This window comes from Schistocerca piceifrons, chromosome 2 (genome assembly GCF_021461385.2).
Source record: "Schistocerca piceifrons isolate TAMUIC-IGC-003096 chromosome 2, iqSchPice1.1, whole genome shotgun sequence".
In the NCBI taxonomy this organism is placed as follows: Eukaryota; Metazoa; Arthropoda; class Insecta; order Orthoptera; family Acrididae; genus Schistocerca; species Schistocerca piceifrons.
Window position 1 is genome coordinate 384,261,451 of NC_060139.1, and position 27,392 is coordinate 384,288,842.

General features: G+C 42.5%; 1 pseudogene; it reads right to left on the minus strand.

Annotated features, from left to right (window-relative positions):
- Nucleotides 1-27,032, minus strand: part of LOC124777776 — a 273,797-nt pseudogene extending 246,765 nt beyond the window's left edge.
- Nucleotides 27,033-27,392: the final 360 nt, after the last annotated feature.

The window sequence follows — 27,392 nt, forward strand, 5'->3', positions numbered from 1 at the left end:
TCCATAGTAAATTACGAAGTAATTTAAAAAATAGAATGATACGAAAGATCAGTGTTGTATCATCAGAAAGCTCATTTCACTTCAGTAATTTATGATAATGTAACAGACGTAAAATGCAGAATGGCCAAGGGGGGCACGTTGTGCCATCGATGAGTTCATTGCAGCTACCAGGGGTCTCTTACGGCGCGCTGTGACTTGTCAATCGCTAACATACAGCGGGCGAGTGTAGAACGGCCCTTCTGCATAACATTGTATCACATTTTACCACATTTGATTTTAATTTTATAAATTTTATTATGTAATTGCGTATACGGTGGTGCCCTCTTGCAAATGTACGCCTCTTTGCATGTTAAATAGCAGCATCAAGAAACACACTGTGGTTCTATAACTCAGAACTTAAATGTACAATATATGACGTGTTACGCTTTGTAATGATATTTTACGGCATGTTATATGTCACTATCTTTTCTTCTCGTGTTGCACTTATTGTAAGTAGATATAAATTTTTATAAGCTATACTTTTTCCCTCTATTTTGCATCTGATGAATGCTAGCACATTCAAAACATAATATTTTATAATTCCACAATCTAGATAAATAAAAATATATTAAAAATTAAGATCGCTGGTCCACATTCTTGATCATATCAAGCCTGACAAATCAAAATACTAAGAATTGTCAGGTAACACACCTGATCAAGTATATCTGAAAACCCTATCGGTTACACACACATCGCATTCGAAATAAGTTTGCCGAGACGCCAAACCCTCTTAATCTCTATAACTTGTATGTCTACTTCGATGAAACTGATCATAAGTAAGGAAATCCTACAGTGACTTTCTCCGTTTTAATACATCGGCCTGCTGCGGGTTTTCATTGTTCTCCGAGGGATGTGTCCCCGCTTAGATATTCAGACTCATTGCCCAGTGCTTTCTAATGTACGGCGGAGGCGACGGAGAGTAACCTTAAGAACCGTAAAATTTCCCGTTCTGGTAGCGTTCTTTTGTTATACAGTTGAATCCGTAGCTCTGGTACAGAATTTTCTGTGTTTCAGCTTGCTTCGCAACGGAGAGCATTTCCAGTACCTTATTTGGAAACTTGACACTCCCCCCAACCCCCTCCAGTTGTGTGGCTCAGCCGTTTCGTTCCTGCATAATCCACTTTACAAGAAATGTTCCGAGTAGAATTTCAGAGTTTTTGTGGTGTTATAAAAACTTAATACTGTTGCGCAGCGCAGTCTTTTAGCCATCCTCGAAACTCACGATTTCTTATCAGATATGTCAAACGATCCTTTGTCCTGAGGTATTGCAGCTCAAAAATGCGATGGTTCTATAAAAACTCTAAAGTTTGTGACAAAAACAGCCTTTGTCATTTGACAAGGGCTATTTTTGTGTGAAAGCAGGTAACAATGCATCCCGTGTGTTCGTTAACGCCTTCGCAATACTTGTTGGATTGTTTCAGTCTAATCTTTGTCAAGTGACGGTTCAGTGTCTGTGGTTCTGTAATGGATTCCAAAGACAGTGTTCAGAGGCCTAAAAAGCGGAAACTTCAAGAAAGAAACAAAAATGTAATAACGAAGAAGCTGGTGCGCGAGCAACACATGAATTACGTAGGTAAAACTCTTCCCGCCAGATGGCATAAAGAAGTGACTTCTTTATTGTTTATCAAGATTTCTCCCTAAGTTCATGTACGAAACAGAATCAGTTCATTCAAGTACATGATGACTGGGAGACAGTCATTCTCTCTCCTCAAGAACGTCCAACACCTTTCCTCATCTCCCAAGCACACCAGTCAACGATATCCAACATTTAAGAAGCTGCTGACCACTACTTTAAAAAAAAAACAATAAAATTGAAAAGGTAAGGAAGTATAAAATTGAGGGATCAGGACCTTCGCATATGTTTACTGGACCTGGACGTACGGTTGCACTTCGAAACATCGTGAAGCTTCCACGTTGAGTTAACTTTCAGTCAGATGTACAACAATGTACTCAAGATTAAGAAGTCACAAGCTGAACACCTCAAGGCGCATTTTCCTTATTTGATGAGTTACAGCCAAAACATGTTCTCCCTTTGGAGAGGAAAAAGATGAGCTGAACTTGAATATGACAATCTGACGAGTAGTCGAGAGGACCAGTGAACATTTGTTTGATCAGTTCCGCGTATCTTTAATATAACAAACATTTGTTCTGTAAAAATTGGTCTATTATGAGGTTATAAAGTATAGTTATTGCACCTGTGGAGTCAGTCTACACTCCAGCTACATTTCCCACAAGAACACCCTATGTTAATGATGATAATTTGAAAAAATAAAAATCTTGTTACACTGAAATTTAAGTTGGTACAATGTCATAAAATTTAGACATTTCTAAGAAGCAACATAAAAATGTAGTTGACAATTAATTGTAAGTTTTTTTAAGGGGGGGTCGGGGTTAGGATGTCAAACCGGCCGACTGGGAATAGATGAGTAGGCGTGGCACTGCATTTTGGCACACTTAAGACCAAATAATGCGTTTTACATTTCCTCGAACATACACGTTTTACATATCAAATTCTTCAAAAAGATGTGCGCTACAAACATTTTTGGTAATTCGACTTTTTAAAATTTGGCGTCCTATGTCAAACGCTCGAATGGAAGAGGAGCGAGGGAGGGCTGAGTATCAAGTTTTTGCCCGGTTCGGAAATACCGTAGATCCGGGGCCTGCACTGCCTTAGAGTTTAAAAAAATTAGATTAACAGCTCGTACAAGGGCATATAAGCCCCATTCGTGAATGGAATGGGAAGAAATCTCAGTGCATGCCAAAACAAAAATATATCCTTCGTCACACTCTGGACAAAGACGCGCATAATACAGATGCAGAGGAAAATACGAGTAGAAAAATGTGGCAATACGCCCAATAGTACAGCGCAGACTGAAATGTTACGTTAAAGTATGTCCACTTTTTCTCTTAAAGAGCAGCGTCAGCCACGTTGCTGCAAGTTGTGCAGCTCAGCTCGCATCGAGGCGCAACAGGTTTCTGACCAGCGAAGAGACTTAAACACACGCTAAAGCTGGACAGCTGGCGACGCAACGTCCCACAAACAGGCCAGCCATTTGTGTTACTAAGGGCTGCATATGGCGTAATGAGTATCCACAGCCCGTACTACATAGCCACTCCCTTTTCCATTCACAAATGCAAAGCCTTTACATTAGTGTCAGGCGTACGAATCTGTTCGATTCATCCCTGTGACAGTTCCGAGAAGTATGTGTGGGAGAGACTAACACGCTCTACAAATCGGCTACGAAGGTAGCTCTGAGTTTAAAAAATATCTTCTTCTTTCGAGAATACATCTTTTAGAGTTTTAAATTTTCACTAGTTAAAACACCAATGAAAATTAAGGAAACTTTTAATGAGCAGTATTGTAATGAGTTACATGTTTATAACTAATACACTTAAAATATCATGATTACAGATCCGATCTATTGACTTCTGACGTTCGTCCAATGCATTTGGAAGCCCAAAATACGCGCCGAGCGACTGAAATTAAGACCTTCTTACTCCGTCGCCGGCGCGAAATTAGTATGGCAGTTTATACGCAAGGTATGGTACTCGGTAACTATGATTGTTCGCTCGTTCGTCGCGCACATTTGTTCTTAGACTACGCATGCTATGAAACTGTTGCCTGCAAGACAAAAACCGTTCCCCTAGGCCGAAATGGACAGATTCCGTCGCCTGAGGAACGACTTGCCGTTGAGTCTATAGTTCCTCTCAAATAAGGGTCAACTACAAAGTTCTAAACTTCTCTGCATGTTCAAAGAACTTTTTATGCTATATTTTCTCATCTGCGAAGCCACTTCAAAGAATATTAAGTAAGATATGCACTTTTTGAAGTGAAGTCAAATAGCAACCCAGGGTCCGTCCTGGCTCTCACCGTTCTGTGTTTATAACTATACAAAAAATAAAAAGACCTAGGAAACTAATAATTTGAAGCAAGTTTTGAACGATTCTTGTGAACACCCGCAAAACAATATTGTCATAATACGGAATATAAGCTAGACAAAAACCTGTGTATTAATGTTTCACTAAACTTCTTTACTTTTCAAACTACAGTGAAGCGCCGGAGAAACTGGTATAGGCATGCGGATTCAAATACAGAAATATGTAAACAGGCAGAATACGGCGCTGTTGTCGGCAACACATCAGGTGTCTGGAGCAATTGTTAGATCGGTTACTGGTTACTGCTGCTACAATGGCAGGTTATCAGATTGAACTGAGTTTCAACGTGGTGTTATAGTCTGCGCACGAGCGATAGGACACATCTCCGAGATAGTGACGAAGTGACAATTTTTCCGTACGATCATTTGATGAGTGTACCGTGAATATCAGGCATCCGGTAAAACATCAAATCTTAGACATCGCTGCGGCCGGAAAACGATACTGCAAGAACGGGACCAACGACGACTGAAGAGAATCGTTCAATGTGACAGAAGTGCAACCCTTCAGCAAATTGCTGCAGATTTCAGTTCTGGGCCATCAAGTTTCAGCGTGCGAACCCTTCAGCGAAGCCGGTCGTGGTGGACGAGCGGTTCTAGGAGCTACAGTCTGGAACCGCGCGACCGCTACGGTCGCAGGTTCGACTCCTGCCTCGGGCATGGATGTGTGTGATGTCCTTATATTAGTTAGGTTTAAGTAGTAGTAAGTTCTAGGGGACTGATGACCTCTGAAGTTACATAGTACTCAGAGCCATTTGAACCTTCAGTGAAACGTCATCGATATGGACTTTCGGAGCCGAAGGCCATCTCGTCTACCCTTAATTACTACACGACACAAAGCTTTACGCCTCGCATGAGCCCGTCAACACCGACATTGGACTGTTGATGTCTGGAAACATGTTGCCTGGTCGGACGAGTCTCGTTTCAAACTGTGTGGAGCGGATGGACGTGTACGGGTATGGAGACAACCTCACGAATTCATGGACCCTGCATGTCAGCAGGGGACTGTTCAAGTTGGTGGAGGCTCTGTAATGGTGTGGAGCGTGTGCAGTTGGAATGATATGGAAACCCTGACACGCCTAGATACGACTGACAGGTGACACGTAAGGATCCTGTCTTATCACCTGCATTCATGTCCACTGTGCATTCCGACGGAGTTGGGCAATTCCAGTAGGACAATGCGGCACCCCACACGTCCAGAATTGCTAGAGTGGCTCCAGGAACACTCTTCTGTGTTTAAACACTTTCGTTGGCCACAAAACTCCTCAGACATGAACATTATTGAGCACATCTGGGATGACCTGCAACATGCTATTCAGAAGGTTCTCCAACCCCCCCCCCCCCCCCACCGGTACTCTTACGGATTTATGGAGGACAGCCCTGCAGGATCCATTATGTCAATTCCCTCCCGCACTACTTCAGACCTTAGTCCAGTCCATGCCATGTCGAGTTGCGGCACTTCTTTGGGCTCGCGGGGGCCCTACACGATATTAGGTGGGTGTACCAGTTTCTTTGGCTCTTCAGTGTATAACCTGTAGGGTTTTCGTGAAAAGGCGGCAATTTCCCGTGAACAATTTTATGTAGCGATTGCTGAAGCCGCAGTTTTTTCATTGCGACCGTCCGCTTTATGCCACCCAGACTACACTTCCCAGTGCCAGAAAACAAAGAGTGAAATGAAATTAATCGAGGAAATCTGATTAGATTCACGATGCTGACGAGATGAGTTTACTGGTACTGAGCAATGACCCATCCACTGTGTAATTAAAAACCTCACTAATTAAATCAGTCAATATGAACGTCAAAAGTTTCTCCAATCAACACGACCGACGTCAGGCCAAGCAAAGCGGGTTATCGGGTGGAAGGCGTTAAATATTTTTCCCGTCCACCATTCAATTAATAACGAAATAGCTCAAAATGGCGAATTTTCTCGAAGTCCGAACCGTTAACTCTCGAACCTAGCCAGAGTGCACGCTAGCGCGCAGGGACACCACTTGGGCGAGATTCGAACTGGTGTCCAACCAGGCCCTGTAACCTAAACTTCAAACAGCCGAGCCACTCCACTAGTCTGAGGCCACTGTAGCCGTTAGCGCCTCCACCCCGAGTTTTTCTGGCATTGGGCACGTCTTCGCCTCCTGCGGAAGCATGCTATGTGGTGGCCGAAGTAACAAAAGAATACGCAACTGACCTCCTGGCCTCAGTTGTATGCAGTCGCGTAAGACACGTCGCTTCGTGAGTACCCGCAACGTGCAAGTTACCGCCATCTCTCTCCATCACCTTGGATGGAACGTAGGATTTGCGCTCTATCAAAATTACGATTTGATAGTTTTGGTACACTACATAAATGACGTTGTAAACAACCAAACAAGAAAGTGAGGTGGTCGGCTCCCAATTTCCCTTACTCATCCTTTCTTCCCCTACCAACGCCACCATTATTACTGGTAACCCTACCATTTAGAATAGAATATTATCAGTAATATTCTATTCTAAATTGTAGAGTTACCAGTAATAATGGTGGCGTTGGTAGGGGAAGAAAGGATGAGTAAGGGAAATTGGGAGCCGACCACCTCACTTTCTTGTTTGGTTGTTTTGTACATAATTAGAACCACACATCATTCAGTATTAGTCCACTGTGTATTTTATATTCTTAAAGAAAATAAATTGCATTTTATAAGTACTAAAAATTATTTGATCGCGCAACCTCTGCGCTTTTACGTAACTAAAGCAATTACTTTTGATGCAAGTACAGTTTACATGCAAAAACATAAATAGGTAATTGTTATTTCGTACTCAATACAACGTTCTCCTTCATGATCAAATGTAAGAGTTCCTTTTTACTGCTGATAAATGCGAAAGTTGTTTCTGAATAACAAACAAGTTTTATATAAGTTATACGAAGTATTGAAGCGAGATTAGATATAATTTTGTTTTGGTTTCCTTTAGTTTACCTTTATGTCGAAGAAATTGCGCTTTCTAGCGCTGTATGATAAATACGTAGCTTGGAACTTAAATAGTGGCAATGCTGCTGTGGGGACACTTTGCAATAGAATCTGCTACTGTCACTGATAGCACACGCTGTTGACATACCTACCTGACCTCCGAGCAAATGGACTCGCTCGTACCTACGTCACCGCAGTGCGCACAATAGACGGAAACGCAGTCACTTGTGAGCGAGCGGTCTAACGGAATGGTGTCACTATGTTTCCGAAACAGGAACAACGGAGTTGGATCATGATTGAATGTGCCAGAGGTATAGCACGACAGTGTCATCAAGGTCTTCAAGACAAGAAAGAAGCGGTGACCCTTTCTGCGCACCCCACCCATCATTCTGCACGACAATGCGCGGGCACATAGCGCAAGCTGTGGCTGCTCCTGTTCGGTCGATGGGACTGGGAAGTACTGAACCATCCACCATACTTCCCTGACTTAAGTCATTGTGACTTCGATTTGAACCGAAAATGAAGGAATCACTTCGTGGCATTCGCTTCAGAACTGTTCCAGACATTCGACAGGCAGTAGGCCGCTCCATTCGCACCGTTAACAGAACACGCTCTGCTGGCGGTATACTACGCCTTCCACATCGCTGGCAACGGTTTCTACACAACATTGGTGACTACTTTGAAGGACAGTAACATGTACAAACATGCGACTCTTTTGTATCTGTTGTGAATAAATAGTTGCCACTATTTAAGTTCCAAACCTCGTATGTATTGTTTTCTTTAACACCCTCTGTTTCATGTTCCAAATGAACAAATTAAACATTAACAATTTTAATTTCGATTTAAATAATGTTAACTTTTATTTAACAGATAGGGAGATAACTATGTAGAACAAAAATGTTCTGTAGGTTACCTAACGCCCGAAAGATATGCAACACACCTTACGTACAGGAGACTCGGAACGACCTTAACTGACCAAAGCCACTAGGAAAACTACTGTAGTCTACGCTTACTTATGAGACACTATGGATGCGTAAGATAATTTTACAACCCTAATGCAGCAACATGTACGGGGCAGACAGCAGTCGAGTAACACGACAGGAGGTTGGGAGCCTGCAGCAACCATGGCAGCTGCACTCGTGCAGTCATAAGAGTGCCTCGCTTGCATGCGTCACTCCCAGTCCGTCAACAGTAATGCAATAAGCTTCAAAGGCCCCCCCCCCCCCCACCCCCACCCGATTCTCTAACGGGTATCGATTCCCGTAGATTCCATTTCCATGTTCGAGGTTCAGCTCTCGCCATTATTTCTCGCTTTCTACGTACTGGTTTTCGGTTTCATTTTTACTGACTTCCTTAATGCCTACAGCGTTCAGCAGGAAGACAGATCGCCAAATCGTTTGTAACAGTGTGCAAAGAACTGTAACTGTGTGACAGAACTACCTCAATTTGTTTCCTCTGGTTTACAATATAATTTCATGTTTAACTTCACTGACTGTAGTTATCCCTTGTTCATTTTTTTTTAAATTGTATCATCGGCTATACAACAAACCTTTGCGAGTATGCGCCGAAAACCCCTTTTACCCGGAAGACTTCCTGGTCAAAATAGATTACTGGAAGTGCGTGTGCCTTTCGTGCATGCGTGCAAATCAGCAACCAATGACGAGGCGAGTGTCTGTGACGTCAACGATCTGTGGATTGTGCCGAATGTGGACTTTTTCGGAATGAGCTGCACACTGCGCATGCGCAGAGACAATGGAGTCTAGCGGCGTCCGCTAACATCGGAAGTTATAACCTATTGTTGTCGAGGTCACTCCTATTATAGAAATTTATTTTATGGTCCGTGTCTTCTTAATCTTTATTATGCTTTTCCCTTTGTTTTCGTGGCACACTGAAAAGTTACATAAGGTTTCATACTAATGTTCTCCTACAAGAAAGGAAATACCTGAAAGCACGAAGTATATGTTTTACAGAGAAAAAAACTATGTTATGTAGAAATAAAAACGTAAGCACATAAATGTGTTTAAGAGAAAATTTATTGAACAGTGAAAAAGGGAGATTTATTGAATAAGAAAAATTATTTTCGGTGTTATTTGTCACGTAGAAAGAAAACAAGATACAAAGGTTAAAGCAAAAAAGGCACTATTTACTGCGTTCTCCATATTGTCGGATGTGTTTGGAAGTACGTATCTTCTCAAGCATACACATGTGTATGTTCTGAAATGTTTGGAGGACACTTTTCCTATTCTTTCAGTTCTCGGGAGTGTAGAGAATTTACCACATGACCGTTAACAAGAACTTTGATTACGAATTCTACTTTGGTCAGTAATGAACTCTCATTGTCATTGCTTGTTCCTACGTTTTGTCACTATATTGCCATTTTTCCACTCAAAACAGACATGCCTTAAGTAGGGAATACAACGCCAGGGGCGCTGCAGCAGACGCACTTGCCTCGAGCATTCGACCGAGACAGTCGATCGTGTGAAAGGGACTGAAGACGGATACCTATGGGATCAATGAACAGATTATCAGCCGTTTGATAGGGAAAGGGTGCTAGACCATCCTTCATTCTTTTATTCTTAGAAACCACTGCCATGATGACAGCCGCATTCACTGCAATTCGCCGTTACGACCAAGCGGTAAAACCACTAGCTGCAAATGACTGGCTTTTGCAAAAGGCTTTGCTGCATTTGGAACGAGCACACTTACTGTGTAGTGCGATCGCGTTCCTCGGGGACATATCCCACGATCTGCCACGTGAACCTCAATAGCCTGCATACGTCGGATCTTTACCCAACTACTGCAGGTACAGGGAATTGGCAGAAAAAAGACAATCTTTGTCTTGCGAAGGTTCTCATCTGCCTTGAGTCAGGTCAGCACAACAGAACTGCGCAATTTCCCGTGAACAATGTTATGTAGCGATTGCTGAAGCCGCCATATTTTTCACTGTGACCGTCCGCTTTACGCTAGAATCGTCTAAACCAGTGGTCGCCATGCTACGGGCCGCAGTCACTTCATCCGGCCCGCCGACTGTTCTTGAATATGCCTGATAAAACATCTGAAACACGACACTTTGTGATACAATTTACATTTAAATTTTATGTTAAGAAAACCGGGAGATCTTCACTTGTGTAAGGGCCTTTCTGGCTGCTATGTGCCTTAAATTTACCATGTTCAGTTTTAAATTGTGTCTTGATACTGTACAGAACTACAATGAAGCCGCAATTTTGTCAGTTATCTGGCCCCCTGTTAAAGTATGGTGACCTTTGGTCTAAACTGCTGTTTAACAGAATCATGAACGATTTCTAGAAGTGGATGAGAATGCGGTAATGAATAAAAACTCTGTAGTGATGGGAACAACCGAATGAAACAATTGACAAACTGTTGTAATTCTACGTGTCGATTTGACCATTCATTCTTTCGAGCGAAACCAACCTTTGAGAGCAACCGCATGAGAATAGTCTACGCAGTCGCCTGATCCCTGGCGCGTTCAGTTCCGAGCGCTATGTTATCACGTGTCATTGTTATTGTTATTTTCGTTCCGCTATTTGGTTTTTATTGGGTGCCAGTAAATAGCTTTTATTTCAGTTTTTCGTCTGTGTTTATGAATAGGTTTTTGCTTACTGCAATAGCGAACTTTCTGTCTGGACAGTGGTTGGCACTGACTCCCACTCGGGAGGACTACGGTTCAGACCGGCGTCAGGCCATCCTGATTCAGGTTTTCCGTTATGTCCCTACATCGCTTGAGGCAAATGCCGGGATGGTTCCTTTGAAAAGGGCACGGCCGATTTCCTTCCCTACTCCGAACTTGTGCTCCGTCTCTAATGATCTCGCTGTCGACGGGACGATAAACACTGATCTCCCCCCCCTCCTCCTCTCTATCTCCTATCTGGATCAAAATGGCGAAACGCTCAGTGGCATGGGAATGGAAGAAATATGACTGGATAGAAAGTGGCCCTCAAGAAAAGTTCAATGCTATATACGGTATCCGCAACCGGACGATTCACGTTGTGAAACTACATTAAATAAATTTAAAAAATTGCGAATGAATGATAATATTTCTCGCGGAAAAAATACTTCCGGGATGGGACAGTATGTTTGAAAAGTGATTAAGTCACCAAACAAATAAAAGACTATCTTATTTGCTTCCCATGCACGGCATTAGTATTTACCGCATAAAAATTGTAAATCACGGGTGCAAACCAGCAGAAAGAGATGCAGTTTCAGTAGTTTAAATAATGCAATATTTCATTTATTTAAACAAAATTATAATGTAGCACCAGTATTTTAACCTTTTAAAAGTAACGAAAAATTCATATTAATGCCAGAACTACGAAACAAATTGTATTTAAGTGAATAAATACATAAATTGAGAGTTACGTTTTGCTTCTCCTTGAAATAAGATAGGACATTTGTGTCTTAAAAAAGCTAGCGACCTTAGTCATGATTCATGTACGAGGGGCGTTCAATAAATAATGCAACACATTTTTCCGGCCAATTGCAGGTGACATTTGTTGTGGAACATCGTGGAATATTCCCGCTTCAGCATATACAGTTTCATGAAGTTCCGATGTAAGTGGAGGCGCTATACATAGCCTTCAAAATTGTGTCTGTGTAACGAAGGTGCGTTCCAAGCCGAGAGCTGTCATTTAGTTTCTTTTGGGGGTTGAAATGCTTCAAATGGCTCTAAGCACTTTTTTTTCACTTGCCGCCCTGATTTTACGACTAACCACCTAATTGCTTGAGGTGGGTCTTTATTGACCACTTAGCCGCTGCGATCGGTATATGGGACCTGATATGGCTGAACCTCTTCACCAGTTCCCGCACCCGATCGCACCTTTTCCAGTGTCCCGCCACGTGGAGGCGGGTCATAGTTGATCGTGTTTTGTTCTTGTCTCATTTTGTTTTCTTTTTCTTGGTTATCTTTGTTTGCTATGTATCTTTTCTTTACGGCAACTTTCCCAAAGCGTTTAGCAAAAATTCACATGAAGTTTAAATTTTGAAGCACTATGGGACATTACATCTGAGGTAATCAGTCCCCTAGACTTAGAACTACTTAAACCTAACCAACCTAAGGACATCACACACATCCATGCCCGAGGCAGGATTCGAACCTGCGACCGGCGCAGCAGCGCGGTTCCGGACCGAAGCGCCTAGAAACGCTCGGCTACAGCGGCCTCTTTTGACGGACACCCACAGTATCGCAGATATTAATACGCGCTTGCAGAATATCTACGGAGACCTGGCAGCTCCCGTGTGCAGACCGGCCGCACACAGCTGTGACTCGTACAAAGTTGGAACGTGCGGACACTCATTCGAGGTGATCGATCACGATCAAATACTTCGCTACACAGCTGGATATGTCTGTTGGTAGTGCTGACAGTTTGCCACCAGTTACGCCACTCAAAGAGCACCGGAGGACCATCTACGCGGAATTGCTGGAAATGTTACGAGGGAGGTTACTGATGCAGAAGACGTGGGCTCCGACCATTCTAGAGCGACCAGTAACGTGGCGTAAGGCCGTTGCACTGAACGGAGCTTATGTTGAAAAATAGGTTTTTGTAGCCGAAAGATCGGGGAATAATATCGTGTATTGGAATCCTGAATAAAACAATCATGCTTCCAGAAAAAAGGTGTTGCAGTACGTATTGAACGCCCCCACATACAGGCTGGTCCTTTGATAGTGACCGGGCCAAATATCTAACGAAATAAGCGTCAAACGAAAAACCTACAAAGAACGAAACTAGTCTAGCTTTAAGGCGGAAACCAGATGGCGCTATGGTTGGCGCGCTAGATGGCGCTGCTAGCACAAACGGATATCAACTGCGTTTTTTTTAAAAATAGGAACCCCCATTTTTATTACATATTCGTGTAGTACGCAAAGAAATATGCACGTTTTAGTTGGACCACTTTTTTCGCTTTGTGATAGATAGCGCTGTAGTAGTCACAAACGTATAAGTACGTGGTATCACGTAACATTCCGCCAGTGCGGACGGTATTTGCTTCGTGATACATTACCCCCATGAACCATGGACCTTGCCGTTGGTGGGGACGCTTGCGTGCCTCAGCGATACAGATGGCCGTACCGTAGGTGCAACCACAACGGAGGGGTATCTGTTGAGACGCCAGACAAACATGTGGTTCCTGAAGAGGGGCAGCAGCCTTTTCAGTAGTTGCAGGGACAACAGTCTGGATGATTGACTGATGTGGCCTTGTAACATTAACCAAAACGGCCTTGCTGTGCTGGTACTGCGAACGGCTGAAAGCAAGGGGAAACTACAGCCGTAATTTTTCCCGAGGACATGCAGCTTTACTGTATGATTAAATGATGATGGCGTCCTCTTGGGTAAAATATTCCGGAGGTAAAATAGTCCCCCATTCGGATCTCCGGGCGGCGACTACTCAAGAGGACGTCGTTATCAGGAGAAAGAAAACTGGCATTCTACGGATCGGAGCGTGGAATGTCAGATCCCTTAATCGGGCAGGTAGGTTAGAAAATTTAAAAAGGGAAATGGATAGGTTAAAGTTAGACATAGTGGGAATTAGTGAAGTTCGGTGGCAGGAGGAACAAGACTTTTGGTCAGGTGATTACAGGGTTATAAATACAAAATCAAATAGGGGTAATGCAGGAGTAGGTTTAATAATGAATAAAAAAAATAGGAGTGCGGGTTAGCTACTACAAACAGCATAGTGAACGCATTATTGTGGCCAAGATAGACACAAAGCCCATGCCTACTACAGTAGTACAAGTTTATATGCCAACTAGCTCTGCAGATGATGAAGAAATTGATGAAATGTATGACGAGATAAAAGAAATTATTCAGGTAGTGAAGGGATAGGAAAATTTAATAGTCATGGGTGACTGGAATTCTTCAGTAGGAAAAGGGAGAGAAGGAAACATAGTAGGTGAATATGGATTGGGGGGAAGAAATGAAAGAGGAAGCCGCCTTGTAGAATTTTGCACAGAGCATAACTTAATCATAGCTAACACTTGGTTCAAGAATCATGAAAGAAGGTTGTATACCTGGAAGAATCCTGGAGATACTAAAAGGTATCAGATAGATTACATAATGGTAAGACAGAGATTTAGGAACCAGGTTTTAGATTGTAAGACATTTTCAGGGGCAGATGTGAATTCTGACCACAATATATTGGTTATGAACTGCAGATTGAAACTGAAGAAACTGCAAAAAGGTGGGAATTTAAGGAGATGGGACCTGGATAAACTGTAAGAACCAGAGGTTGTAGAGAGTTTCAGGGAGAGCATAAGGGAACAATTGACAGGAATGGGGGAAAGAAATCCAGTGGAAGAAGAATGGGTAGCTCTGAGCGATGAAGTAGTGAAGGCAGCAGAGGATCAAGTAGGTAAAAAGACGAGAGCTAATAGAAATCCTTGGGTAACAGAAGAAATATTGAATTTAATTGATGAAAGGAGAAAATATAAAAATGCAGTAAATGAAACAGGCAAAAAGGAATACAAACTTCTCAAAAATGAGATCGACAGGAAGTGCAAAATGGCTAAGCAGGGATGGCTAGAGGACAAATGTAAGGATGTAGAGGCTTGTCTCACTAGGGGTAAGATAGATACTGCCTACAGGAAAATTAAAGAGACCTTTGGAGAGAAGAGATCCACTTGTATGAATATCAAGAGCTCAGATGGCAACCCAGTTCTAAGCAAAGAAGGGAAGGCAGAAAGGTGGAAGGAGTATATAGAGGGGTTATACAAGGGCGATGTACTTGAGGACAATATTATGGAAATGGAAGAGGATGTAGATGAAGATGAAATGGGAGATACGATACTGCGTGAAGAGTTTGACAGAGCACTGAAAGACCTGAGTCGAAACAAGGCCCCGGGAGTAGACAACACTCCATTAGAACTACTGATGGCCTTGGGAGAGCCAGTCATGACAAAACTCTACCATCTGGTGAGCAAGATGTATGAGACAGGCGAAATACCCACAGACTTCAAGAAGAATATAATAATTCCAATCCCAAAGAAAGCAGGTGTTGACAGATGTGAAAATTACCGAACTATCAGTTTAATAAGTCGCAGTTGCAAAATACTAAAGCGAATTCTTTACAGACGAATGGAAAAACTGGTAGAAGCCAACCTCGGGGAAGATCAGTTTGGATTCCGTAGAAATGTTGGAACACGTGAGGCAGTACTAACTTTACGACTTATCTTAGAAGAAAGATTAAGAAAAGGCAAACCTACGTTTCTAGCATTTGTAGACTTAGAGAAAGCTTTTGACAACGTTAACTGGAATACTCTCTTTCAAATTCTGAAAGGTGGCAGGGGTAAAATACAGAGAGCGAAAGGCTATTTACAATTTGTACAGAAACCAGATGGCAATGATAAGGGTTGAGGGACATTAAAGGGAAGCAGTGGTTGGGAAAGGAGTGAGACAGGGTTGTAGCCTCTCCCCGATGTTATTCAATCTGTATATTGAGCAAGCAGTAAAGGAAACAAAAGAAAAATTCGGAGTAGGTATTAAAATTCATGGAGAAGAAGTAAAAATTTTGAGGTTTGCCGATGACATTGTAATTCAGTCAGAGACAGCAAAGGACTTGGAAGAGCAGTTGAACAGAATGGACAGTGTGTTGAAAGGAGGATATAAGATGAACATCAACAAAAACAAAACGAGGATAATGGAATGTAGTCAAATTAAAACGGGTGATGCTGAGGGGATTAGATTAGGAAATGAGACACTTAAAGCAGTAAAGGAGTTTTGCTATTTAGGGAGTAAAATAACTGATGATGGTCGAAGTAGAGAGGATATAAAATGTAGACTGGCAATGGCAAGGAAATCGTTTCTGAAGAAGAGAAATTTGTTAACATCGAGTATAGATTTAAGTGTCAGGAAGTCGTTTCTGAAAGTATTTGTATGGAGTGTAGCCATGTATGGAAGTGAAACATGGACGATAACCAGTTTGGACAAGAAGAGAATAGAAGCTTTCGAAATGTGGTGCTACAGAAGAATGCTGAAGATAAGGTGGGTAGATCACGTAACTAATGAGGAGGTATTGAATAGGATTGGGGAGAAGAGAAGTTTGTGGCACAACTTGACCAGAAGAAGGGATCGGTTGGTAGGACATGTTTTGAGGCATCAAGGGATCACAAATTTAGCATTGGAGGGCAGCGTGGAGGGTAAAAATCGTAGAGGGAGACCAAGAGATGAATACACTAAGATTCAGAAGGACGTAGGTTGCAGTAGGTACTGGGAGATGAAGAAGCTTGCACAGGATAGAGTAGCATGGAGAGCTGCATCAAACCAGTCTCAGGACTGAAGACCACAACAACATTACCCGTGTTAAAATGGACCGTTTACCAATTGCGCAAAAGGTCGATATCGTGTTGATGTATGGCTATTGTGATCAAAATGCCCAGCGGGCGTGTGCTATGTATGCTGCTCGGTATCCTGGACGACATCATCCAAGTGTCCGGACCGTTCGCCTGATAGTTACGTTATTTAAGGAAACAAGAAGTGTTCAGCCACATCTGAAACGTCAACCACGACCTGCAACAAATGATGATGTCCAAGTAGGTGTTTTATAGCTGCTGTCGCGGCTAATCCGCACATCATTCGATTGCACCACTACCATATTTCTATGCACCAGGAATTGCATGGCGACGACTTTGAACGTCGTGCACAGTTCTGCCACTGGGCACAAGAGAAATTACGGGACGATGACAGATTTTTTGCACGCGGTGTTCTATTTGGCGACGAAGCGTCATTCAGCAACAGCGGTAATGGAAACCGGCATAATATGCACTATTGGGCAACGGAAAATCCACGATGGCTGCGACAAGTGGAACATCAGCGACCTTGGCGGGTTAATGTATGGTGCGGCATTATGACAGGAAGGATAATTGGCCCCCATTTTATCGACGGCAATCTAAATGGTGCAGTGTATGCTGATTTCCTACGTAATGTTCTACCGATGTTACTACAAGATGTTTCGCTGTATGACAGAATAGCGATGTCCGGCACATAGCTCGTATGCGGTTGAAGGGGTATTGAATAGCATATTTCATGACAGGTGGACTGGTCGTCGAAGCACCATACCATGGCCCGCACGTTCACCGGATCTGACGTTCCCGGATTTCTTTCTGTGGGGAAAGTTGGAGGATATTTGCTATCGTGATCCACCGACAACGCCTGACAACATGCGTCAGCGCATAGTCACTGCATGTGCGAACATTACGGAAGGCGGACTACTCGCTGTTGAGAGGAATGTCGTCACACGTATTGCCAAATGCATTGAGGTTGACGGACATCATTTTGAGCATTTATTGTATTAATGTGGTATTTACAGGTAATCACGCTGTAACAGCATGCGTTCTGAGAAATAAGTTCACAAAGGTAGATGTATCACATTGGAACAACCGAAATAAAATACTCAAACGCACCTACGTTCTGTATTTTAATTTAAAAAACCTACCTTTACCAACTGTTCGTCTAAAATTGTGAGCCATATGTTTGTGACTATTACAGCGCCATCTATCACAAAGCGAAAAAGTAGTCCAACTGAAACATTCATATTTCTTTACGTACTACACGAGCATATAATAAAAATGGAGGTTCCTATTTAATAAACGCAGTTTATATCTCTGATCTATGGCAGCGCCATCTAGTGGGCCAACCATAGCGCAATCTGGTTTCCCCCTTCAAGCTAGACGAGTTTCGTTCTTTGTAGTTTTTTTCGTTTGACGCTTACTTCGTGAGATATTTGGCCCAGTCACGAGCAGTGGACCACCCTGTATAACCGAAAAAGTATGAAGTGCAATCACTGAAACCCGGAGATTGAAAGCATTCATATAACTGATTTAACCGTCAGTCTTGTGTCAATCTGTGAAACCACTTAAACCCGAAGAGTTATTGGAAAACATTCAATTCCACTGAAAAAGAGAGTGAATGAGAAAACGATCGTCTGGCGAGTCGGCCTCTCGTGCCCTTCCGCTTGCTGGCGGGAAACGGACGGTCCGTCAAACAGTCACTTCACTTCCATCGCTCAGTACTGAGGAGTGCGACGCGACTCGGTTTTGAGTTGCCATGTGACTCTGCGTCCTATTCTCAGCGCTTCTACGCATGCGCAGTTCTCGTCGCAAGCCCCTCGCAGCAGTTACAGCTCAGAGCAGCAGCTGGTAACTGCAGCTGCCTGCGCGAGACCGCTCAAATGCACGGGCTGCAGAAGCATTCACGCCGATGCAAGGAGATTACTTTGTTGTCGAAAGACGGGACTGAATCAATTTCTACGGAAGAAAACACAAGGAAAACAGTGTCCTCTTGCCCAGCTAGCACACCTTGGGAACGTGAGCAGGACACCTTGGGAACGTGAGCAGGACAGCTCGTGGTGGCGCCGGCACGCGCGACTGCCTGCAGACGTTCCTTTGTTCCCTCCTCTCTTCTCCTCCCTCCGGCCTGCCCACGCGGTCACGGCCGGCCGAAGCGCCGACTTGAAAGCAGTTCCGCCAACAGCTGCGTTCGCGGAAACCGAGTCAGCTCGCTAGTCTCCCCAACGCCAACACACTCACTCGTCAGCGGTATGTCCTTAAAGGTCCAACTACCTGGGAGGTAACTGCTATTGACAACACTAATTTCACGCTAATATCTCTTTCCATCGAACCAAGTTACCTGCTATTTCAAGCTACATTTTCTCATTTAAAAAATAGATTCCTGTTTTTTCCTTTGGTCTTTAGGGCAAGTGTGTTCTAAACGATTACGCAGTAACTGCAGCACTATCACAAAGGATGTTTCTGTTACCTTAACCTTGTTAACGGCGATTTAAAGCTATATTGACTTAACCGACAGCGACTGTTTCAAACACACGAAAATGGTTTTTGGAGATCACTATGAAATACAAGCTTGTTCACTTTCATTATTTTATGAAGTAACATGTTTCGAGGCATAAACGTGTTCAGTGCACAATGCCAATACAAAAACATTTAACAAAAGCACACATCTATTAGTATAAAAGTTGTTCTGAATAATCTTTATATGTGATGCGGTTATCCTGCGGCGAAAGAAGGAAAACCTAATGCGAGGCAATATTCACGAGGTTTGTTGGTCTGCTATTCAACACAAGGAATTTTAAATGCTCGCTTCTTCTCGTATTAAACGGCTCTCTTGCTGTTGTGTGTTCAGTTTAGGAATGGGAAAAACCGACTTGTTAAATCTGATACCGGTACTTTAGTTCTGAATAATCCATATTTTTCGGTATTTGTTTGCCGTTGTGTCAGGTGTTTTTTTTTTACTAATTACTGCGTAAAAGAGTTATTTTTAAAGAACGGGTAGGTTTTGTTAGTAAACTGTACAATGCTTTGAAATATCGCGTTATTATAAGAAATGGGAAAAGCGATCAGTGCTATCTTAATGACATTTGCGACACAGACGGGCAACAAACAAATGGCGTAAGGTTTGGTACAGCACTGCTCAGACTATAATGTACCTGTTACCATGGGTCGTGGCTCATTAGATGGTACGCGTGTTCATGCAGTGTGCAGGACTTTCACCTTGTCTGTATGGCAGTTTGCCATTGCCGTTGTCAAACATCCGCTGTATTACAGAATGGCACCATCCCTAATCTGGAAGTATTTTACGAAGTGCGGTATCAGTGATGTACAATGCTTCATTTGCCTTTAAAGATTAAAAACGAGAGTAGCCACAACAAACCTGCGATATAATATATGTCCTGTTTACACAACATGCGTTATCTGCTTTTGGCCCTTGAAAACGAACAAATTAACACGCAAAATAGTCTTTCAGCCTCAGTTTTCACCCTTTAGCATTGACTATTTGTTATGTCCAAATAGTAGTATCATCCCCAATTACAACATGATTTTTGAGCAGAGTTTCAGGAAATTAGAATCAATAGCAGAATACTGGTGATTTTTTTTGTACTAGTCAAGCACATCACCTTTCGAGAAAAGCAGCCAATGGTCGACAGTTTTTTATTTGCCTATTTAATATTTTGATTCTATGTATCTTGAAACTGAAGGACTCAAAATTTTTCAATCTTTGTTCGATTTCTACGTTTATTACAGTATGTAACAGGAATAAAAAACCTAAAATTGGTTATTTCAGAAACCGTTTATTTTGTGCGGTATTAACAGCCCATTTGAACCGCTGTTAAAAAATAAATAAAAAACGATATAATCGAAAATCTTTTATATCATCGCTAACCACCATCCAAATTCAGTCTGCATTGCTATGGCTCCTTGGTATTGTTTATAAACAGTGGTTAACAAGCTCAAGTAGAAATAGCATCACTTCTCGTTTTCTTTTCCTTTCCCTGCCAACACTGTCGAGAACAACTTCAGTATCTGTAAGTACTTTTGTTAAATGCTTTTGCATTACCATCATAACCTGAAGATTAGGTTTACACATCCAAACGTGCTGCTTCATTAAATAATTTAAGGCAACAAATCCTTTAGCTGGTAGCGGTCTCTATGAAAGAAACCTTTTCGTTTTGTTAATGGCTACTGAGCTCCGAAGCTAAAGTATGAGTTACTTAAAGAAGTATCTTAACTACCCTCTTTATGTAGCTTCATTTACGCCAAAAAGTTTATCGGCCTGTCACCAATCGTCAGTGTAGAGTTTTTAACGACTGCATTCTGAATACTACAATTGTTTTATTCTTTAACTTTTAGCTCCTCGTTTCCCGACTCAAACGCATGGCGCACACACCTTTGCGTATACTGGTGCCGCCATGGCGAATGCTGCGCTGCGTCACTGGACCCAGAAGTGTGCCGCCTATGTACATAAATGCGAAAAAAGAGCGTCCAAAACGCAGTCGACAAAAACAATGTTATCTGAGGATACAAGCGTATTTATGCCAACTGAAGATGTGTGAAAGCCCACAATATGTATTGGCGTAAATAAAGCTTGCAAACATGCTTGGTTGCTGTATTTGTTCAAGTATGTCATTTTATGAGCGTCTTACTTCACTATCCCAAAAGGTAAAGCTGTAGCTAGAATGTGGATGGTATAAATCAGAACTTTATCGATTTCAATTGGACAGCCGCAGCTTCATTTCATCTACTGACTAATACGTGTTCAGTCCCTTAAAAATCCAAATCTGGACTGGACTATCAGAACTTAGTATCGAAATTAACTGCACTTTCGTTATCTGCATAGTTAAATTTAAAGTATACCAGTAATCAGTTTGGGTCCGATCCAGGAATAATACCTTGAACGCTTCCCTGAATAAGAATATGCTTTCCTCGAATCAACTTTCGTCGCCAATTAAGCCATCGTCAGTGGGTTTTTATTCTAGAGTCGAACTGAAATAATACAGAGAATTTTTTTAAAAAAATGTTATGCGCTATTGTCTTAACATTTACATGTAGACTTCAACAATGGGGAGGGAGGAGGAGGGGGTAATAACCCTTCAAAAATTGCAAGTCATCCACTTAATCAGTACCGGTAGGTCGCTGGGGCAACGAGTACGAAAGAAATCTAAAATAAGTCTAAGCAAAATACGCACGATGCTTCAAGTAAAGTAGAAATCGTGAAAAGTAGTCACTTCACTACCACAAAGGATCAGTTATTGACAGGATACTTTCATATCAAGACCACATACAAGAGCAAAATACGTGAAGAGTCTCACAACGAAAATAATTTGGTAAAAGTCAGAGCTACAAGAAACACAATTAGTGTCGTCTATTGGTCTGACATCTTTCCTCGACGTGTGAGCGACAACTGCAGCTTCTACAGGAAATCTAGTCAGCCACGGCGGCCATTGAGATAGCATTTCGTATGTAGATACAGTATCTGCATTTCGTACCACGTGCTTCATGTCACACAACTGGGGTCATAAATATAGTACAAGTTGCATGCGTCTGCTGCATGAAATATTGAAGTAAACAGGCGAAACGAAGTTGTGATTTAAGACCTTGCACATCTTGTTTCTAATATTATACTGTGCCCTGCGAACCTCAGTCAGCTAACAGACGGAGGTGCTTTCTACCGTGTTAGACCGGTTTAGCAGGCTTGAGATCAGTTCCCTCAGTGTGTTACTCTCGACGACGACTGGAGGTTTCGTTACATTTCACTGATTGTACAGGGGCTCCCAAACTTCCACTCTGAAGGACAGGGTGTATACATGGACGAGGAAAAAAAATTCCCGGATTTCCCGGTTGAAAATACACTTTCTCCCGGGTGAAAATACAATTTTCCCCTGTTAAGTGGTAGTATACTTTTCCTCGGCACTGTAAAATTTATCAGTACTTTGAATGTTTATTGTTTTATAATGCAAAGTAGAATTTCCCGGCACTTTAGAAAACGAAACTAACGGGAGAAAAAACACGTTATGGAAAGATCTTTGATGTGCAGCAACATGTACGCTAAATAGTTTCCTGTTATGAAGGTATAACTTCGAATTCCACCGAACACCTCATGTTACTTTCCAAAGCATTGAAATCGAGATTCCGACGCGCTTTTGTAAGCCAGTCAAAGCTGATGTCACGTGATCTCGCCAGCCGAAGACTGCATACAACACGTGATGTAGCCAGCCAATAGCAAGATCACTCATAAGTAGTGCGAAAATACAAATAGGAAAAGTTAATGGTTTAAATTAACATACATAGTGTTGCTACAAGAAAAACAAAGCTTTCACATATAATCGTGGTCTCTAAGATTAATAAGCAGCAAGAGAAGCTAAGCTTCCACATATAATGTTGATCTTTTCTGCGCGTGTTACACTCTGAGATATATCACACAAATGTGCCACTAAAATTTTTAATAATGACTTAAATTTCTGACCTTCTGGGCTCGAAATTCTTCTAGATGGTCGTCATCAAAGAGTTGATTTTTAATTGAGAGTCATACGCTCTCTGATTTAAGAAATTCATCGTACATTCTCGCACATAGTTCATCTTGTGTAAAAGGAAATTTACTTTCAAAAAGTAAAGCTTTTCAAACCACCATTCGCAATATTTTCCCGTGACGTATTAGATACCGATTCGTTTCAGCAGTTGCCAGAGAGCGCCAGATAACAGGCGCCCCTGCTCTTGCGCAGCTACGATGACGCACGAAGCTCGTATGTTCGTACGTGTAAAACATTAAAAGATTTTGCGCTATTTCACAAAAGAAACAAGACATCAGAGGATACTTCAAGAGTATAGGAATTTCTTCAACCATACTGAAATGCATAATTCGGCTTAAAGTGCACATTCGTATGTCCAGATTCGGACGTAAATTTTCTTGAGTACCAGTACTGTATTGTCTCATGTTTGGTTCTTTATTATGGCATAATGCCATGCGAGCTAGAAAATGGAAAAAGTGAACTTGAAATGCAGCGAACAGTTGAAACTAACCAACAGTGTGAAATTAAACAGTTCGTTTCAAATAAATTGACTGCCTCATCGCTCAAGATTAATAAAAGTCAAATCTCTTTAGCAAACCGACAAAAATAACTTCAAGGCGATTAATGCTTGACTGTCAGAAAGGTGGAGAAAATTTTAGCCTTCCGTAAACATGTGAACGTATTTTAATTCATTTGATAGATCCCGGTCACAGAAATCCGTTTTGTTTTCATTTCATGTGAGAGCAATAAATGAAGAGGAAACAGCAAAATCACTAAACGTAAACACGGGTCACGTGGAGACTACCCACCTCCCCACTACAGCTCTGACTGCTCTGTACATAGCCCAGGATCTACATTTCCGAACCGGGACAATATTAGGCAGTGGCGCCCAGCCACACATCCGTAGCCAGAAGCGGGAGAAGGTACTACTAAAACGCTACTCAAGTGCGCATGCACAAGAGCCCGCCCGCAACTGCTCAATCGAATCTAATGTAAACAGCTCTGACGTCACGCTCATCGGAGGCAATTTGTTGTTAGGAAGCAATGCATAGTCTTCCTAAAGCATATGACACACTTTGCTGTTGGCAGACGCTTGTATGAGCACCATGTTTTGCTGTTGTATATGGCGCATTTCCTTTGCGACTTAAGTTTTATTTTCGTTCATTTTTCCTCTCGTTCATGTTTTGTTGCTGCAGTATTATTCTGCAGAAGCGGGATACAGTAATATCCTTTGTTGGAGTATTGATTCTTACCAGTCAAAATCACAAAAATTTAACTGAAATCTAAAACAATAATAGATTCGCGGAATTCTAAAAAATTCCCGGGTTTTTCCCGATTTTCTCCCGGATGAAAAAATTCCTGGATTTTTCCCGGATCTCCCGGGTCGTAGACACCCTGAAGGAACATTGAGAATCCTGGCACTTTGATGGAACACCTTGTTTATTATGAAGGTTAATAAAATTTATTAAAAATGATAAAAAGCTTGTTTTATTTCATTATTACTTCAGTTTCATCATTAATAATACAGAAATCAAAAATTTAAAAAATTATTTTCATCAAATTTCGAAGAAAAAACGCCATTGTTACGGCAGAATAGTTTGGGAAAGCCTGTATTTAGTATTGCACAGGAAGATACTCTCCTGACCTTCAGCTAGCAATGTGTGTGTGAGTCGGTGCAATATATTACCATCACAGGATGACACTAACATACTAACTGTTCGCAGACAGGAACAGTTTTTATTCCGTTTCCTCAGCAAATACCACAGCGCCCAGAATTAAATGCTCAGCGTCAAGCTTACTTGATAGTGTAGACAAAAAAAGCTATTTTTCAGTACGTTAACGGCAAAACTAACACAGTAACTCTTATAAGACAGTGTGAGTGCGTACGTGTGCGCGCGCAGTGACTTTCTTCCTGGTGCACTTATTGTTGAAACATAACCCCACACAATTTAATTCACTTGCTGCTCAAAATAGTTTACTGGTCAGTCTGAGAGTTACTCCCAAGATCGTGACTGCTCTCGGTTTGGACTTTCGACAAATCGCCAGATGTGTGAAATCTTCGGGTCGACCGAAGCGTCCGATCCCACCCGTCGGCTTTGACCCGTGACGTAAGGCTGTTGTGTGTGACGTCACGACGACGCGGAATTTAGTTTGTGAGAATGGCGTGTTTGTAGGTGTCGTTTTGATGCGATCGGTGGTGCTCTCTGGTGGTGTGTTAGGTGATGTTTTTGGATTAGTTTGCGAGTGTGGCGTCGTGTGCGAATTTTGGTAAATTGCTTTCTTTATGTCTTTGGTAGGTATGGATATGACTGACAGGATCAACAGTTTTCGGTTGTCGGCTATGATGGGGGACAGTGCGTTGTCTCTAAAAAAAATTTCTTCAACTATTCGGATTTTTTGATGAAGTCGTGAAGTGTTCAGTACGTCGTGAAGAAATGAGGCATCTCTGACCAGGGACGGCTGTATGTGGAGATTTAAGGATAACATGTCAAGGGAAGTGTTCGATCCCAATGTGTGGCTATTGGTATCGGGAGATGTTTTTGAGCTATATAGGTCAAGGGAAGTGTTCAATCCCAATTTATGGGATCGGGAACTGCTGTTGAGTTGTATAGGTCAAGGGAAGTGTTCGATCCCAATTTATGAGATTGGGAGCTGCTGTTGAGCTATATAGGTCAAGGGAAGTGTTCGATTCCAGATGATAGTGTTTATTGGTATTTGGGGAGTTTTGTGATGTCGGTTTTTTTCGTCGTTTTGCGTGGTTTTGTATGGGGGTGGGTGTCTAAATTTGTTTATATTTAGTTTGTCCCCACCCAAAACCCCCAATTTCCTGTGCTTGTCCCGTTAGTGTCATTAGGCTTTTTGTGGAACGTGTGTGTGTTTTTCGATGTATTTTCGTCCTCATAATGTGTAAGTAACGACTTGGAATCGCGGTTTATGGTCGTTTCCGCCATATTTGTGACGTCATGCGTCAAAGCAGACGGGCAGGATCGGACGCTTCCGTATTTCCAAATCTTCTTACGGACAATATTAAAAGTCTTCTTTAAGTTGTGCTCCGCAGGTTTCATTAATGACTTACAACCTCGATGAAGCTTCTAAAATCTTTGTCGTTTTGCACCTACTTTCGACAGTAAGTCACTACCTAGCCTACTTCAGTATTACTATCACGGAGCATGTGGCATACAGTATTTTAAAATTGTATGTCTATTTGGTTATGTGAAGGTAGGAGGAACTGGGATGTGGCACGACATCACATAGCCCAGAACATAACCATGGACTAGATTATGTACTACGCTCTACGTCAACTTATCACAGCACTATATGGACATCAGACATTTTAAACGTATGGGCATCTAGTATACATTCTAAAAACTGCCGAATGGTAGACAATCAAAAGTAGCAGCAAAACAAAGATTTTAGAGGTTTTATCGTGGTTATACATAACGCTGGCTTGATATTTACTTACTTACGTAACAAAGACGTCGACTACCTCATGAGCGATTCACAGTAACATTTCTAATAATTGCTATTGGTATACTATGCACTTCTCGTTTGGACGTTGCCAGCCGTGTAGGGGTTTCACATTTCCCTACCGACCGCAAGCCTCGTGCAACAGATTACTCCTTTTATGAGCAAACCGGTTCTTCGCCTGCTACAGCCACATGACAGCAAGCAGAAGTGCAGTACCGTGGCAAACCCACGAATACGTGTTCTAATACGCCCGTTTAACTAAGGAGTACCTGTTCCATGTATGTATAAGTATACGAATTATGTTAGGTATATCTGGCTGAGGTAAAGCACTTCTTAAAACACAGGTCTTAGACTCGGGAGAATGAAGGTTCGTGCTCTGTCTAGGCATCGTGGTTTAGACTTTCCCCGGTTTTACTAAACCACTTCAGGCAAATGCCGGGATGTGTCCTTCAGCCGACCACCTTTCCTGTTCTGCTGTCTTAAACACGTGTGTTTTGCATATGTATCACATCTTCCTTATACTGATTTGACAAACAAAGCATCAGCGTGATCTGATCTTTGGGCGAATGAATTACTAAAAGTGTCGGGGGCATGTCGCTGCAAACGATACCGTAGTCTAGGGCTGTCTTAAAACAACATTTTCGGCCGGAGGTTGACACTGTCCACTTGTACGAATTGCACATTTTCGCGTCACAAACAATCGCTGCCGCCATACCTTTCGGATTCCGTCGTCGACGACACAGCGGCTGGTGCACAGGTGTCCACAGAGATACGCGGAGCTTCGTCCCTAGTAAGGCGCCACGTACGCGAACTCGGCACTTCCACGGCGACCTCCCTGCACGGCAGCCGCGCACAGACTGGTGGCGAGTCTGGTCGGGTCGGCACGGCACGGGTTGCTCCCGGCAGGGACACACACACACAGGCACCGCCGCACGCACAGCTATCGACCGCCGCCGCGTGACGTCACGAATGCTGGCGAACTACCACGCGCCGGCAATCAGGTGGAGGCCGGCAGACCACCCCCGCCGCGGGGTGTCGCAGGTCGTCTCCGCCGTTACCGACATGCACGAGCACACTTTTCAAGAAACAGAAAAACTCTTGGAAATAATGAAACAAACTCTTACAAACATAGGATCTGAAGTTAAGTTTCTTCGAACAACTTCTACTCCAGTGGTTCCCCAGCTTTTTGAGACCATTACCCCCCACTGCAACC